Genomic DNA, 15338 nt, shown 5'->3' on the forward strand with positions numbered 1-15338 from the left:
GAATTATTTTTAAAAAGCAGTGGTTATTTAAAGTTATAAAAAGCAAGTCAAACTAAGCTTAAAGAAGCTCTTTTTCCACTGCAATGAGTAAAAGAACAAAATAATTCTTAACCTATTCCTCCCTCAAGAAAAGGTTGGGATCAGTTTTGTGGAGAATTTTTATAGTGTTCATTTAAAATGCTGTTTTTGTTGTATTTTTATTTTAGTATTAATAAAATATTCACACTGAAGGAATTAATGAGCCACGGCTGACTGATCAGGTAGCTGAAAGACGCTCATACCTAATTCTCCTTGCTTATCAAGGTGATTCTTCACTGCATCTTGCTTTCTCCACCCTGCTCTCCGTCAGTGGGGCCACCCAATTTCCTAAATGTTACTCAGTGTCTTCTCCCTGCTTTGTACAGCTGTCCCTTTTAGTTAGACAGTGATTCCCCGTCTGACCATAACATGTTTTTCTTTCTTTTGTGAGTCACTGTATTCAAGTGTCTAGCAATTAATGAGAAGTCTTTACAAGGAAACACAGGAAGTCCTCCCCAGGCGAGTCACGGTGTATAAACAGTCCAACTGACTGCACAGCAAAGCGGAGCAGCCTGTGTGATCACAAGTCAGGCTGATAATAGCTCAGCTCCATATTCATGAGTGTCAGATTATATGTATAGAGGAACAGTTCATTCCCTAATCAGAGAACACTGTGGCGATGTCCACACTGAGTACATCGAATGTGTATACTAGCAGCTCAGTCGTGCCATGTGCTTAGACAGGTGGCCTGCCCTTTGCTATTCATTCAGCCATTTATTCAGCAGGTGAATGACAGTGCCATTTATTTGTTGAGCATCTCCATAAAGCAGTTTTTTTCCTTCATATTTTTTTTCTAATTGTTGTAATGCCATGAGAGCTATTAAAGTGATGTTTTCCTAAAAACTTAATTTCAGGGATTTATAGATGTCCTCAGGATTTAAAACTAAGAGACTATCAGTCTCCATTTTTGTTTTTCATTCAGATGTGTTCTCTCTATTTCTGTGTTTTTTTTTTTTTTTTTTTTTTGACAGGCAGAGTGGACAGTGAAAGAGATAGACAGAGAGAAAGGTCTTCCTTTGCCGTTGGTTCACCTTCCAATGGCCGCTGCGCCTGGCGCACTGCAACCAGCGCACCGCACCAATCCGATGGCAGGAGCCAGGTACTTATCCTGGTCTCCCATGGGGTGCAGGGCCCAAGCACTTGGGCCATCCTCCACTGCACTCCCTGGCCACAGCAGAGAGCTGGCCTGGTAGAGGGGCAACCGGGACAGAATCCGGCGCCCCGACCGGGACTAGAACCTGGTGTGCCGGCGCCGCAAGGCGGAGGATTAGCCTAGTGAGCCGCGGCGCCAGCCTGTTCTCTCTATTTCTACCTTAGACTGGGCTCCAAATCTGAATTCTCTGAGAACTTGAATTCTACAAATCCCACTACTCAGATTCTTTTTTTCTTTTGGCTTCTGGTTGGGTTTAGCAAATGAAAGGCACAAATAGAATAGAGGGTGGGAAGAGAAACTGAGAGATATTTATTCCCTCTGCTCTCTTGCTGCCTCATACTGGTTCTGGCCATACCTGCAGTTCTCTGCAGTTACAGGGCCTGTCTGGGGGGGTCTCTTTCCAAGAACCCAAATCCTCTCAGGGCTCTGCCAATGATACCCAGCTCTTCTCTTTCTTTCTGGCCTAACGGTAATAATGGTTTCCTGCTGTTGTTAGTGCCTGATGTCTCACAATTTTCTGATTTCCTTAATTCTGCCCACTCCTCTATGAACTGTCTCCCCATTACACTTGTGCATGTGTCTGCTGTGACCATGACTGACAGACCAGTTATGCCATAATTTAAACCTAGGTCTCGCTGACTTCAAAATCTGAATGTTGTCTGTTCCACCATGATGCTGACTTGTGCCAATCTGTAAAATACAGAGGTAGAAAGAGCAGGGCTCTCGTTCTCATGCTGCTCCCAATTTGAGCAGATACATGCTGGAATATTACAAAAGAACGTGGAAAGTGCTACAACAAAGGAGGAAATAAAGCAGAATATATCCTCTGGATCCTTGAAAATAAAGAGTGATAAATGATACATGCAGGCCTTTAAAGACTGAATGTTAAAATTTTACATGCACTAGCTCCTGAGGGAATACCAGGACTCACTTCCTTTCTTTATAGAAGGAAGCTGAGATTCCCTGAGAAGGTACAAGGACTGAGTAAGTTCCACGTGGTGTGTGAGCAGATGTGCTGGGCACGGCACCCAACTCTCTTAACTACTACCTAAGTAGTGCTCTTTCTGCTTTATAAGTAACCCAGAAAAGGGTCTAGAGGATGCCAAGGGAGCATTTCAGAAAACAAGTTATACTTTGCGCACAGTCTGCATATATAAATCAACAAAAAGTAATTTCTCTACTTAAAGAATCCTGGAACCCAAAAATTACAATGCAGCCTTCTATTTATCCCTTCCACAAAACCCATGAAATAGAGAATATGAAAACATACTAAGTATGTGCAGATTTGGTTATTCTAGACCTGCAAAACTATAAACTCTCCCAGAGAAACTTTTACCAACTTAATCTAAATCTTGCCTGTTTGTGAGATTTCATTTCCTCATTTAAAAGCAATTAGAGCTAACACATTTGCATGATCGCAGAAAGATTTGCCATAGAATGTTCAGTGTGCCAGCATTTGTAATCTGCTTTTGGCCCATGGGTAGTGAAGTGGTTTATTTCAAGTCGGGAACATATATCAAAACCCCTTTGTGTTTATTTTATGCAAAAGAGTTTTCACTCAAAGATACTCAAAGATACAACTGGAGGGCCAAGTAATATACTTTTGCTACACAATTTTCCTAATGATTTGTGTCAAGTGTGTTTTATATTAGAATTTAAACGTTTCATCATTCGTGTATATTCAAAAAAATCCCAGTAACATAAATTTACTGTATTATCATTGTATTTTAATAATAAGCAGTAGACAATGTCTACACAAGCAGGGTTTGAACAAGCTCTGTGGTGTACATCAGAAGAGGGTAGCTTAGCTTGTTCTGGATATACTAGACTAGCCTGGGAACAAGAGGGGAAAGGCAGAATAAGGTTATCATGCCATTAGTTTACTTATTATTCATTTTGAACTTTTAAGTAAATCCAACCAAATGGATTCTACTCTGGCTGCTCTTTTCACACGGAAATAATTTGTCATTGGAACAGGATTCAGGTGATCCCAGAAATCTTCGGATGCTGCACATTGCATTGTTTCTTCCTCTCCTTTCCTCTAAACTGAAACTTATGTCTTTACACAACGTGCACAAGAGGTTTTTAAAGAGACTATTTTACCATTTTCCGCTGATGGTTTCCAGCCACACGAGAGGCCCAAGTGCCAAACTTTCTCAGGAAAGGCTGCCCTCGTGACATTTTTGGCAGGAAATGGAAAGAAAAACAGTGGACGGCATACAAAAAATCTTCTTCTCCCATGATTTCCCTTATGATTTTAAGTGGACTGAGATTTAAGACAAAAATTCAAACAATGTCCACTGTAATTGTGCATCCACATTCTGCAATGCACATCGTGGGCCCTCGGCTGTCCCTGCGGGAACCTATCAATCAGTGATCAGTCGATTCACTCTGATAAGATGGATGAGCCTCTAATATATGCCAGACCTTGTGTAACATGCTGCATATAAAAAAGACAAATAAAAGTGCCACTTGGCCTGAGAAGGTCCAAAGGGAGAGAGAGACTAATGTCCTGAGAATTAAGGGGGAGAGAATAATAGTAACGATGACAGCCAAATATACAGAAAGCGTTTTCTGTGCTGTACAATATGTTAAGAGCATTATGCGCATTACCTCATTTAATCTTTGCAATAACCCAGCTATCTAAGCTCTTTAGATAAGGAAATGGAGGCTTAGGAGAGGTTATTTCATTTGCCCAACATAATACTGGCATGAAAATTTCCAGCTAGAATTCAAATCCAGGAAATCTTGATTATGTTTCCAAAACATGCCCTTCTAATATTACCACAATCCACCCTCCCAATCAGGAAAGCAACATTGATATGATACTACCCTCAAATCTACCAATGTATTCCAAATTCTATCAACTGCCCTTAAACACCTCTTTTTTCATTTGGTTTGGAATCTGTACAAGAATGTGAGTACGTTTAGTCGTGTCAGGCTGCCTCTAGCTGGCAGAATTCCTGTCTCTCATGGGCTCTCCTTCTCTTCCCCTGGCTTTCTGACCTTCTTAGGGCAAAACATCCAAAAGCTCACCATGGTGACTTTGTTCTTAATCATTTGGTCAAGTTTGTCTATCAGGTTTCTCCACTGTAAGTTGTAATTCCCAAACTTTTTTATTTGACTACCATTTTGTAAAGAAAAATTCTTATATTATACCAATGTCTTGCTCCTCAGCAAACATCTAACTATATCTTCAGTATCTATTGATAATTTTTTAAAAAGATTTATTTATTTATTTGAAAGTCAGAGTTACAGATAGAGAGGGAGAGACAGAGAGAGAGAGAGAAAGATTGATCTTCCATCTTTTGCATCTACTAGTTCACTATCCAGATAGCCACAACAACTGGAGCTAGGCAAAGCCGAAGCCAGGAATAAAGAGTTTCTTACAAGTCTCCTACATGGGTGCAGAGGCCAAAGCACTTGGGCCATCCTCTATTGCTTTTCCCAGGCCATTACCAGGAAGCTGGATTGGAAGTGGAGCAGTCAGGACATGAACCAGTGCCCATATGGGATGCTGGCGCTGCAGGTGCTATGCCACACTGCTGGCCTTTGATAATTTCTAATTGTGTCAATTACCACTTTGATGATACTCAAATGGTGATTATCTGTTTTATCTTTCTGTCTACAACTATTAATCCCACTGTAAGAAAGAACTTCTCTTTCTGTTCTGTTTATTTCTTAATATCTGTATGGTTTCAAGAATTTCTGTTTTATTCAGAGTTATAGTCTAATATTCATTAATTATTTTGAGATTAAATTTTCTCATATTTTGCTAAGGGGATTTCTCAAGTTGCCTCTTGTGTCTTTTTGATATGCTTTCATTATTCCATAAACATTTCTTTACTTCCTGGCATAAACTATTCCAGAATCTTTTTATTCTTTCACTGACTCAATCTGGATGTCAGGTATTTAAAAATCCTCAACTCCTTTTACTGGAATACAACATATAAGACACCAATGTTTGTACATTGCTCCTGAGTGTCATTGCTTTCAGACAGACAAAGGTAGATAATACACTAATATATGTGCATGTACATGTATAACTATTTCTTATTTGTATATATGGATTTATATATACGTATATGCACACATGCAAACAAAAACACATGTAACTTATGTGAATTTATATTGATACATCCATTTCCAAGCCAGTGTCTTAGCTATTTCTAGCTTTCTGCCTTTCTGTATGTGTAAATCCCTTCTAAGATTCTGAGAAATCTGTTCCCGTCATTATCAAAAATTAACAAACTCTGTTCACTGTGACCAGTCTTTCAGCCTCTCAGACTGCTTCCTCTGCCAGCATCTCTGTTCTTCTCAACACTGGTCCACTTCCTTGGACACTAATATCTGTGCATCAGGTGGAGGAGGACTGGCGAATGTAAGGGGATGGAAGATAGGACTGATTGTGTTACTTTGAAAGACTTCTTTAAGCTCTACATTGGTGTAGGTAGAGGCATATAATAACTAAGATAATTCACAAACTTAATCCTTGAAAAATGTGCTCTTGGGGCCAGCGCTGTGGCACAGTGGGTTAACACCCTGGCCTGAAGTGCCAGCTTCCCATATGGGTGCCAGTTCTAGTCCCGGCTGCTCCTCTCCCGATCCAGCTCTCTGCTATAGCCTGAAAAAGCAGTAGAAGATGGCCCAAGTACTTGGGCTCCTACATTCAGAAATCAGGAACTGGAATAACAGTGGCAGACTGTAATTCAAATTTGTAATTCAGAAATACAGAAATCAACAAATAACAAATGCTGGCAAGGATGTGGAGAAAAGGGTACCCTAATCCGCTGTTGGTGGAAATGTAAACTGATCTAGCCACTGTGGAACGCAGTATGGATATACCTCAGAAATCTGAATATAGACCTACCATATAATCCAGCCATCCCACTCCTGGGTATTTATCTGAACCAAAAGAAATCAGCATATGAAAGAGTTATCTGTACCCTCATTGTAGCACAATTCAGAATAGCTAAGATCGACACAGATGTCCATCAACTGTTGACTGGATAAAGTGACCGTTACAGTCACTTGGGGAGTGAACCAGCAGATGGAAAGACCTCTTTTTCTGTGTAACTCTGACTTTCAAATAAATAAATAAATCTTTAAAAAAATAAGAGTGGGAATAGGAAAGGAAAGAGGAAGAAGAGATGAAGTATGGGTAGGAGGGAGGGTAGGGTAGGAGTATCTCTATGTTCCTAAATCTTAACATATGAAATACATGAAACCTGTGAAAAAGAATCCTAAGTCAAAAAAAAAAGATATTTAGAGTTTCAAAAAGCTATTTTCATAACCACATTACAGCAGCACTGTTCACAATAGCAAATGAAGTGTCCATAGATGGCTCAGTAGATAAGCAAAATATGGTATATACATGATATATATACAATGGAATATTATTCCTCCTGGAAAAAAGGAGGAAATTCTGACACACAAAATGACCTAGTGAACCTTGAGGACATTATGCTAAGTGATACAAACCGGTCGCAGAATACAGATACTCCATGTACATAGGAATGTTGAGTAGTTAAACTCATAGTAGAATGGTGTTTGGCAGTGAATGGGGGGACAGATAAAGAAAGGGGGAGTAGTTTAACAGGCAAAAAGTTCTAGCTTTGTAAGATTAAAAAGTTCTGGAAATTAATTATACAACAATGTATATATTCTTAACTCCACTGAACTGTACACTTAATAATCATGATGGACATTTCATTATTTGCACTTAACCATGATTTTGAAGTTTTTGAATGTCATAAAGACATATGCTTGAAAATTATTTCTCAGAAATGTTAGAGGAGGATGAGTCCTGGCGAGAACATTAAAGGATAAAGCAACTTGGACGTTTCCTGAACTCATGCACAGATGGCCTTAGTGACGCTTACAACAGGAGGATTTATCCATAAATAAAAATAAAATGAAATAAACTGTGTTATTAAGTTTGTTTAGTGGTAGTGGTGGGAAATTTTAATTATTACAACTGGATCCTTCCTTCTAGGGTTGATAAGACACAGAAATACAGATTTAGACCCGCAACAAAGCAGGAATAAAATCAGAAATATGTCTAGGCATTATATTTGAGTCCATTTAATGTATCTTCTCTTCTACAATCTTCTCACTTTGTGCAAATTCCAAAATGAAGCTGCTTTAAGTTACAGCTTTATGTTAAAACCAGGTGAAACTGCGAGAAATGGCCACTGCACCTAAACCAGCCCACTCTGCCATGCCATCCTTTTCACATGTAGACCTTTTACAGCTTACATATGGTATTTCATGTGGAACGCAGCAATTGTCCTACTTAGATTACTTTAAACAAATTTGTTTCAATGTATCGGCATCCTGTTCTCTTACCACTGTCTCTCTGAGTGCATATTATGGGAGAGAAGAACAAATTTGAATTACAGTCTGCCACTGTTATTCCAGTTCCTGAACCAGGAGGATGTATTTTAACCTTTTCTCAAGTTTCTTCAGTTATATGTGAGCAGGAGATAATGAAACTACATGGCTTGCCACTTACATTGACTGTTCGAGGTCATTGGAGAAATAGCAGGTGTCTTATCTGGAAGTTGTTTCTGGCAAGAAAGACAATATGACCTAGTCTTTCTTCTGTAATACGAATCTTTCTTGTCCTCTTATGCTTTCCACCAAATGGAGCTAATTAATAACTCCTCTCTTCATTTGAATGATTCCTTTTCTTGATAATTTCATTAGTATACAAGTGGGCATCTTCTCTGAAGTACAAAAAATGGTACATGTGTATTTTCACACTTAATGAGATGCTAACTTTAGTTGCCTAAATTCTCACAATTCTTTTGGTTAGTTTCATATTATGAATGCAAAAATATAAGCATTTCAGTTCCACCTTCTTAATTTGCCAGTTTATCCTCAAGGTCTTAATACCTGTACATATTTTTCAAACTCATTGGCATCTTGTATTCTATTTTTATTAAGAAATTTTGATAATGTAATCTTCTTTCAATATAAAGGATCACTCGCTATTCTAATCATTATTGTACACTCATCATGTCAACTTGTTATTTTAAGATGGATATGCGAGGTTGAAGAATGGATAAAGCTTGAAGACAAGTAGATATCCTGAACATTATTACCTGCTCCAGGTGTTATACAATGATAGAGGACACTAGACAGAGTGAATTACATGAGATGTAGTGAGGAGTTTCTAAAAGATGTATGACATTGATTTCCTACCAACTTCTTCCTTTTAAAGTGCCTTACTACCTATTATAGCATCAACCTCATCAACAATTAATACTGTACCAGCTACAAGTTTATGCATTTCCAAATAATACCCTATTTGGTATACTACCAAAATTCACAGGTGCACAAAGAAGTGATTGAAAACTCAGCAATACTTGGGCCAAGTTGTTTCTTTCAATAAAACATCCTGGACATGAATAGAAAGTGATATATATTTATTCAAAAGCAAGCATTTGTAGAATAATGAAATATAAATTACCATTGCATCATTTGGTGAAAAGGTACATCTACGGAAGTCCTGATAATACTTGAAGTTCCAAATTCCAAATTCCTCCACATATTCTTTATGAATTTCTTAGAAAACTGAATATTCTCTTATGAATGGTTTTATGTGAAAAATAAGAATTTATGATATGAAATAAGTACCATATTATCTTAAGGAAACAAGCATGTGCAACAGGGCTTTGAGCACAAATCTGCTCTTACCCTTGCAGTATGTAACCCATGGGGACATAAATAGCAACAGCATATTTCATTTTTAGGCTCAGTCTTGGCTGAGCCCCTGACGGTAATGCTGGGAATGTTGACAGGGGGCATTAAATCTTCAGTGGGCTTATGAACTGCAAAAGGGAACTTTTCATGACATTGCTGATCCCAGCAGTGAGACGCCAGTGGCTAATCTCAGAGTCACTGGGCTCCTTTGACCTGTTCTCTTCACACTTGTTTCCATATTTCATCTGCGTTGGGCTGGGTTTGCTTTATGGTTCTGGTTAAGTGTGAAGAAAATAGTGCGGCAGATGGAAGCAACTCAAGCTATTCCTTACCAAATACTAAATTCCTGCCAATATGTATTTTGTTTCCCATAGCAAAATCCCAAACATGTTGTTTTTCAGTGTATCAAGTAAGCCTTATCACTCACCAGTTTAAGTCAGATCAGATGCAATTTTTCCTTGCATGGGACAAAGGAAGGGACTCTGTGTTTGATTCTTATGTTAGGGACTGTGTGATCATGGCATACCAACAAAGGGGAAGAAACAATTCTTTAGAAAGAGCCAAATGCAGAGGCCATGTACTTCCTTTGCTTCCCAGGAGCCGTGGCTGAAACTCAGCTGATGGTAGCTCTAGGTTATGTAAAGAGCATTGCGCTTGGGGCCAATCTTGACTTTAGTCCTGACTCAGTCCACTTTTTACTCCAGGTCCCCAGTAGTTCCTTACAACCTGAGTTGCTACAAAGATAACATGAAAATAAGGCAGACCTCAAAGTCTAATTAGGAATAAGTGAGATAATGATTATAAACTTGTTTGTTTATAGGCTAATACTCAACTTTGAGGAAGTTATGATCCTGCTATCACAAGGTTGTAAATTTTTGTTTTGCCATTTTTTTTGCTTTTTATGGCCAGTGAATTTACTCCTATTGTGTTATTTTTTAACTTTTCATGGATTTACTTATGTCTGATTTGATGCCAAGAATCAAGTTGAAAGCTAAAATATTGAGTCAAAATTCTGAATTGCATAGCTTATCCACACCTCAGTTTATATACAAAATCACTACACTTCTGATAAAGTTTTAAAAATTATTTCTTAGTATTAAGGAGACCCAGGCTAAAAAACTCATTGTAAACTATACCTTGTAACTTCAGCAATTTAGGAGCTAAGTCACCACAAACTAAACTATGGGCATTTTTAAAACAGCAATTCATGTGGAAAAAAAAAGAAAACTAAACACATGGTTCAGAGTTCACTTTTTTTTAAAGATCATTTATTTATTTAATATCTTTGAAAGGCAGAATTACACAGAGAGAGGGAAAGGGAGAAGGTAATGGAGAGGCAGAAAGAGAGACAGAGAGAGATATATATAGAGAGAGACAAAGAGAGAGAGAGACAGAGACAGAGAGAAAGAGTTCCATCTTCCATCCACTGGTTCCTTCCACAAGCAGACACAATGGCTGGGGCTGGGCCAGGCCAAAGTCAGGAGCCTGGAATTCTATCCAGGTGTCCCATATAGGTTGCAGGACACCAACTAGTTGGGACATCTCCCACTGTGTCCCCAGGTACATTGGCATGGAGCTGGATTGGAAGTAGAGCAGCTGGGGCTTGAATGGCTCATATAGGATTAGCTTAGCCTACAGTGCCATATTGCTGGCCCCCTGGTTCAAAGTTCTGACTTGACCAAATAGCCACCACTATTTCTCTGTATATATTTTTGAATACAAATATACAAGTAAGATGGAGAATTCTACAAGTGTAAATAAATAGAAAGCAATGAGACAACGATATGTCTTATATAAATATAATTTCACATACATATATATTGTGTATGAACACACACATATCTGCATGACAACAACACTAGGTCTTCATTGCAGAACAATTATATTGGATTATGTAGGGATGGGCAGAAAAAATTAGTGCACATTCAAAGCTACCCATATGATTATAATGTGTTTGCTGTGGCTGAAAAGCACTGTTCCACATCTATAACTGGTAATCCTCTGTGTAGTTAGTATTCCATATGCACTTAAATTACACTGGCACATATGTTTCCATTCAGACTGGAAGGACAATATAACCAGCAATATCAAAAGTCTTCAGCTGACACAAGTAATTCACTGAACTTTTTCATTGCCTCTTAGAAAATGAAAACAGACACTATTTACCCTTCTGGTTTCTCATTGTGATGAGTGGAGACAAGTGCACTTGATGCTCACAAACACAGTGATGGAGGGTCTTTCTTCCTTTACACAGTCTTTCTGTTGTTTTTTGTGTTACTAGATATTGTAAATGAAAATGAAAGTTTTTAGAAGATTGGCAGGTCATCAAAGAAGGAGGTACCTTTCTCTGAAGGGAGGAGAGAACTTCCATTCTGACTACAACCTTGCCTAAATATGATCAGAGTCGGTGAACTCAAAAGGCTTCCATAGCCTTGGCAATTCATGACAAGAGCCTCGGGTGATTACTGATGCCATAAACAAGAGTGTCAATTTGTTAAGTCAACAACAGGAGTCACTGTGCACTTACTCCTCATGTAGGATCTCTGTCCTTAATGTGCTGTACATTGTGATTTAATGCTATAACTAGTACTCAAACAGTATTTTTCTTTTTTTTTTTTTTTTTGGACAGGCATAGTGATCAGTGAGAGAGAGAGACAGAGAGAAAGGTCTTCCTTTTGCCGTTGGTTCACCCTCCAATGGCCACCGCCGCTGGCGCACTGTGGCCGGCGCACTGTGCTGATCCGTTGGCAGGAGCCAGGTACTTATCCTGGTCTCCCATGGGGTGCAGGGCCCAAGTGCTTAGGCCATCCTCCACTGCACTCCCTGGCCACAGCAGAGAGCTGGCCTGGAAGTGGGGCAACCGGGACAGATTCCAGCCAGTATTTTTCACTTTGTGTTTCTATGTGGGTGCAAACTGTTGAAATCTTTACTTAATATATACTAAACTGATATTCTGTATATAAAGAGAATTGAAAATGAATCTTGATGTGAATGGAAGGGGAGAGAGAGCGGAAAGGGGAGGGTTGCGGGTGGGAGGGAAGTTATGAGGGGGGAGCCATTGTACTCCATAAGCTGTACTTTGGAAATTTATACTCATTAAATAAAAGTTAAAAAAAAAAAAGAAGATTGGCATGGTTTTGCCAAGAAACTTCCATAGAGGCATAGATATGATTGTTGAAGCCAGAAAACCAACCCTGGAGATCAACAGGAAACAAGGGTACAGGCGGCACATCTCCTGAAATCCAGAAAAGACTTCATTTGCGCATAGCCTGGGCATCAACACAAACCCACTGGACAAGGCGAGATGAGGTGAGTGGACACAACCATAAGGCTCCTCTTTAGATGGCTGCAGTCATGCTTGGGAAGGAAAATTGCTTCAACTTGAGAGCAGCAGTTTTCAATTGCATGAGAGTTTGTTGACAGGTCCTATTCATAAACACAGGACCACTTAAAATTAGTTTCAGCTAATGTGATGTTTGCACATGTGTATGTGTTCATGGGAAATGTAATCTGCCCAATTTAAAAGTAAAGAATCCTCTTCCCACTGGAATTTAAGATATTTGACACTTAAGAGAATAAAATAGGTCACTTAATAAGTATAGGAAAGATGGCATGGGAGCCAGCACAACACACTGTCACGTCTACACTGTTCACCCTGACCAGCACTTACTGGGGTCTTTATAAATACACATTTAATCACTTGACAATCTCTAAGAGACCAAGTCATTTCCATTATGAGATTTCCAAATCATCCTTAGCTGCCTTACACAACTAACTTTCATAAAGTATCCTAATGTCCTGAAATAGCCTTTGTCAAACTTCATGGTCCTTGAAACCACAAGGGGCTCTTGTTAAAATTCGTGTTCTGATAGTTCCGTGCCGGGTTTCTGAGCAGCATTATTCTCAACAAAGAAAAATAACTCAGTGACAGTAAAATGGATAAACAAAATGTAACATCTATATGCAGTAGAATATTATTCAACTTAAAAATTGAATGTCATTCTGATACATCCAACATCGATGAACCTGGAAGACATTACACTAAGTGAAATCAACCAGACATAAAAGGACAAATGTGATGTGACTGCACTTAGAGGAAATACCTAGAGGAGTCAAACTTGTAGAGGCAGATATTATAATGGTGGTTGCCAGAGGCTGAGGAGAGGGAGGAACCGGGAGTTATTGTTTAATAAATACAGAGTTTCTGTTTGGGAAGATGAAAGAGTTCTGGAGATGAAAGATGATGGTCACACGGCAGTGGGAATATATTTAAAACCACTGAACTGTGCAAAGGGACTTCAAAGTTCATGGAAAATGGGATTAAAAGATAATCTGGGTGCAAAAATCCGAAATCCATGCATACTTTCAACGAGCTTTTGAAGATCTCCTGTATACTAAAATATAATTAAAACGGTAAATGTCATTGTTTTTAAAACGAGTCTCTGACTCAGTAGATCTGCTTGGCATCTGAGATCCTGCATTTTTAATCAGATGTTATCAATGTTATAGGCTTTGGACTAAGCTTTAGTGGCAAAGCTATGAAAACATATAAATCAGAATTTATATCAGTCTTTATTTTTAATTTATGTATCTAGGAGGAAAAAGAGAGAAAGAGAGAGAGAGATAGATCTCTCATCCACTGGTTCACTCCCCAAGCCCACACCAGTCAGACTTGGGCCTGAGGCCAGAGTCCAGAGTCAAAATTTAATCCAGGCCCCCTACCTGGCTGGAAGGAATCCAATTACTTGAGCAACCACCATTGTCTTCAAGGTGTTCATTATTGGGAACCTGGAGTCAGGAGCCGGAACCAGGTGTCAAACCCAAGTGCTCTGATATGGGACACAGACAATTTTTAAAGAAAAAGAATGCTTAACTCCACAGGCCTCCAATTGAAATTGGAGAAGACCCCCTAAAATCTACACTACAATGTGGCCCCTTAAAGTTCCCTAGAAATGCTATCCAGGGTGCCACATGTGCTACCAGAATTTGGGGTGCCATATGATTTCACCACGGGCTTATTACTAAATTTCTAATATTAATAAGCCCAAGAGGGTCCTTGCCTAATATTTAGAGAAGAATTCTACATATCGGCACAGATAAACAAGGCAGCATGGTACATTTTAAGCTTTTATTTAGTGAGAAAGATGCATAGGAGAGTGAGAGGTGAATAGGGCTTCATACCGAGCACCAGGAACCAGCCACATGGAGGAGCATCTAGGCCAGGAAGCCTAGAGCACATGGCCCGAAGGCCATGTGCCCTGAAGGCGCAGGGCTACAGCAAGCCCCCTCCTAGCAAGAGGCCAGGGAAGAAGAGAGGGGGCCTGGGCCAAGTGTCCCTGCATTTAACCCACTTCAAAAGGGGAGTGGTTAATTAACCTGATTGGCTGGTGGCCACCCAGGTGTGGCCATGTAGGGGAATGATGCCACATAGGGGTGTGGCGAAGGCATCAGATAGGGGCATAGTCTTACAGTTCACAAATCTAATCAATTTTAGCCTACATGCCTGCCTACTTCACTATAATAAGGCATTTAAGAGATAATTTGGAGAATCTGAACTGCAAACATCCACAGCAGAGTAAACGTACAACCTAGCTTGTAGACAAAGTCTGTTGTTCACTTAATAGTTCTCCCATTCTGACATGCTCAGGCTGACTTGCCCCAAGTGGTGGAGTTGGAAGCATACCAGGGGATTCCAATTCAATCCCATCGAGGTGGCATGTACCAATGCCATCTCACTGTTCCAGGTGATCAGTTTCAGTTCACAGTTGGTCATGGTGAAGGGACTGGGAGTCAAAGGGAACACATAGACAAGTCTAGTACCTGCTAACGCTAACCGATGGAGTAAATAAAGGGGAGAGTGATCCAACATGGGAAGTGAGATACTCAGCAGACTCATAGAATGGCAGATGTCCTAAATAGCACTCTGGCCTCAGAATCAGCCCTAAAGGCATTCGGAGCTGGCTGAAAAGCTCATGAGAGTATTTCAGGCATGGAAAGCCAAGACACTCTGGCAAAAGATCTCTGCGAGTGAGATCCCAGTGGAAAGAACAGGTCATCAAAGAAGGAGGTACCTTTCTCTGAAGGGAGGAGAGAACCTCCACTTTGACTATGACCTTGTCTAAACAAGATAAGAGTCGGAGAACTCAGAGGGCTTCCATAGCCTTGGAAACTCATGACTGGAGCATAGGGAGATTACTGATGCCATAGACAGGAGTGTCAATTGGTAAAGTCAACAACAGGAGTCACTGTGCACTTACTCCTCATGTAGGATCTCTATCCTTAATGTGCTGTACATTGAGATTTAATGCTATAACGAGTACTCAAACAATATATTTCACTTTGTGTTTCTATGGGGGTGCAAACTGTTGAAATCCTTACTTAATGCATACTAAACTGATCC

The sequence above is a fragment of the Oryctolagus cuniculus genome, chromosome 8, assembly GCF_051225735.1.
Source record: "Oryctolagus cuniculus isolate XC-2025 breed Fujian yellow rabbit chromosome 8, ASM5122573v1, whole genome shotgun sequence".
Taxonomy (NCBI): domain Eukaryota; kingdom Metazoa; phylum Chordata; class Mammalia; order Lagomorpha; family Leporidae; genus Oryctolagus; species Oryctolagus cuniculus.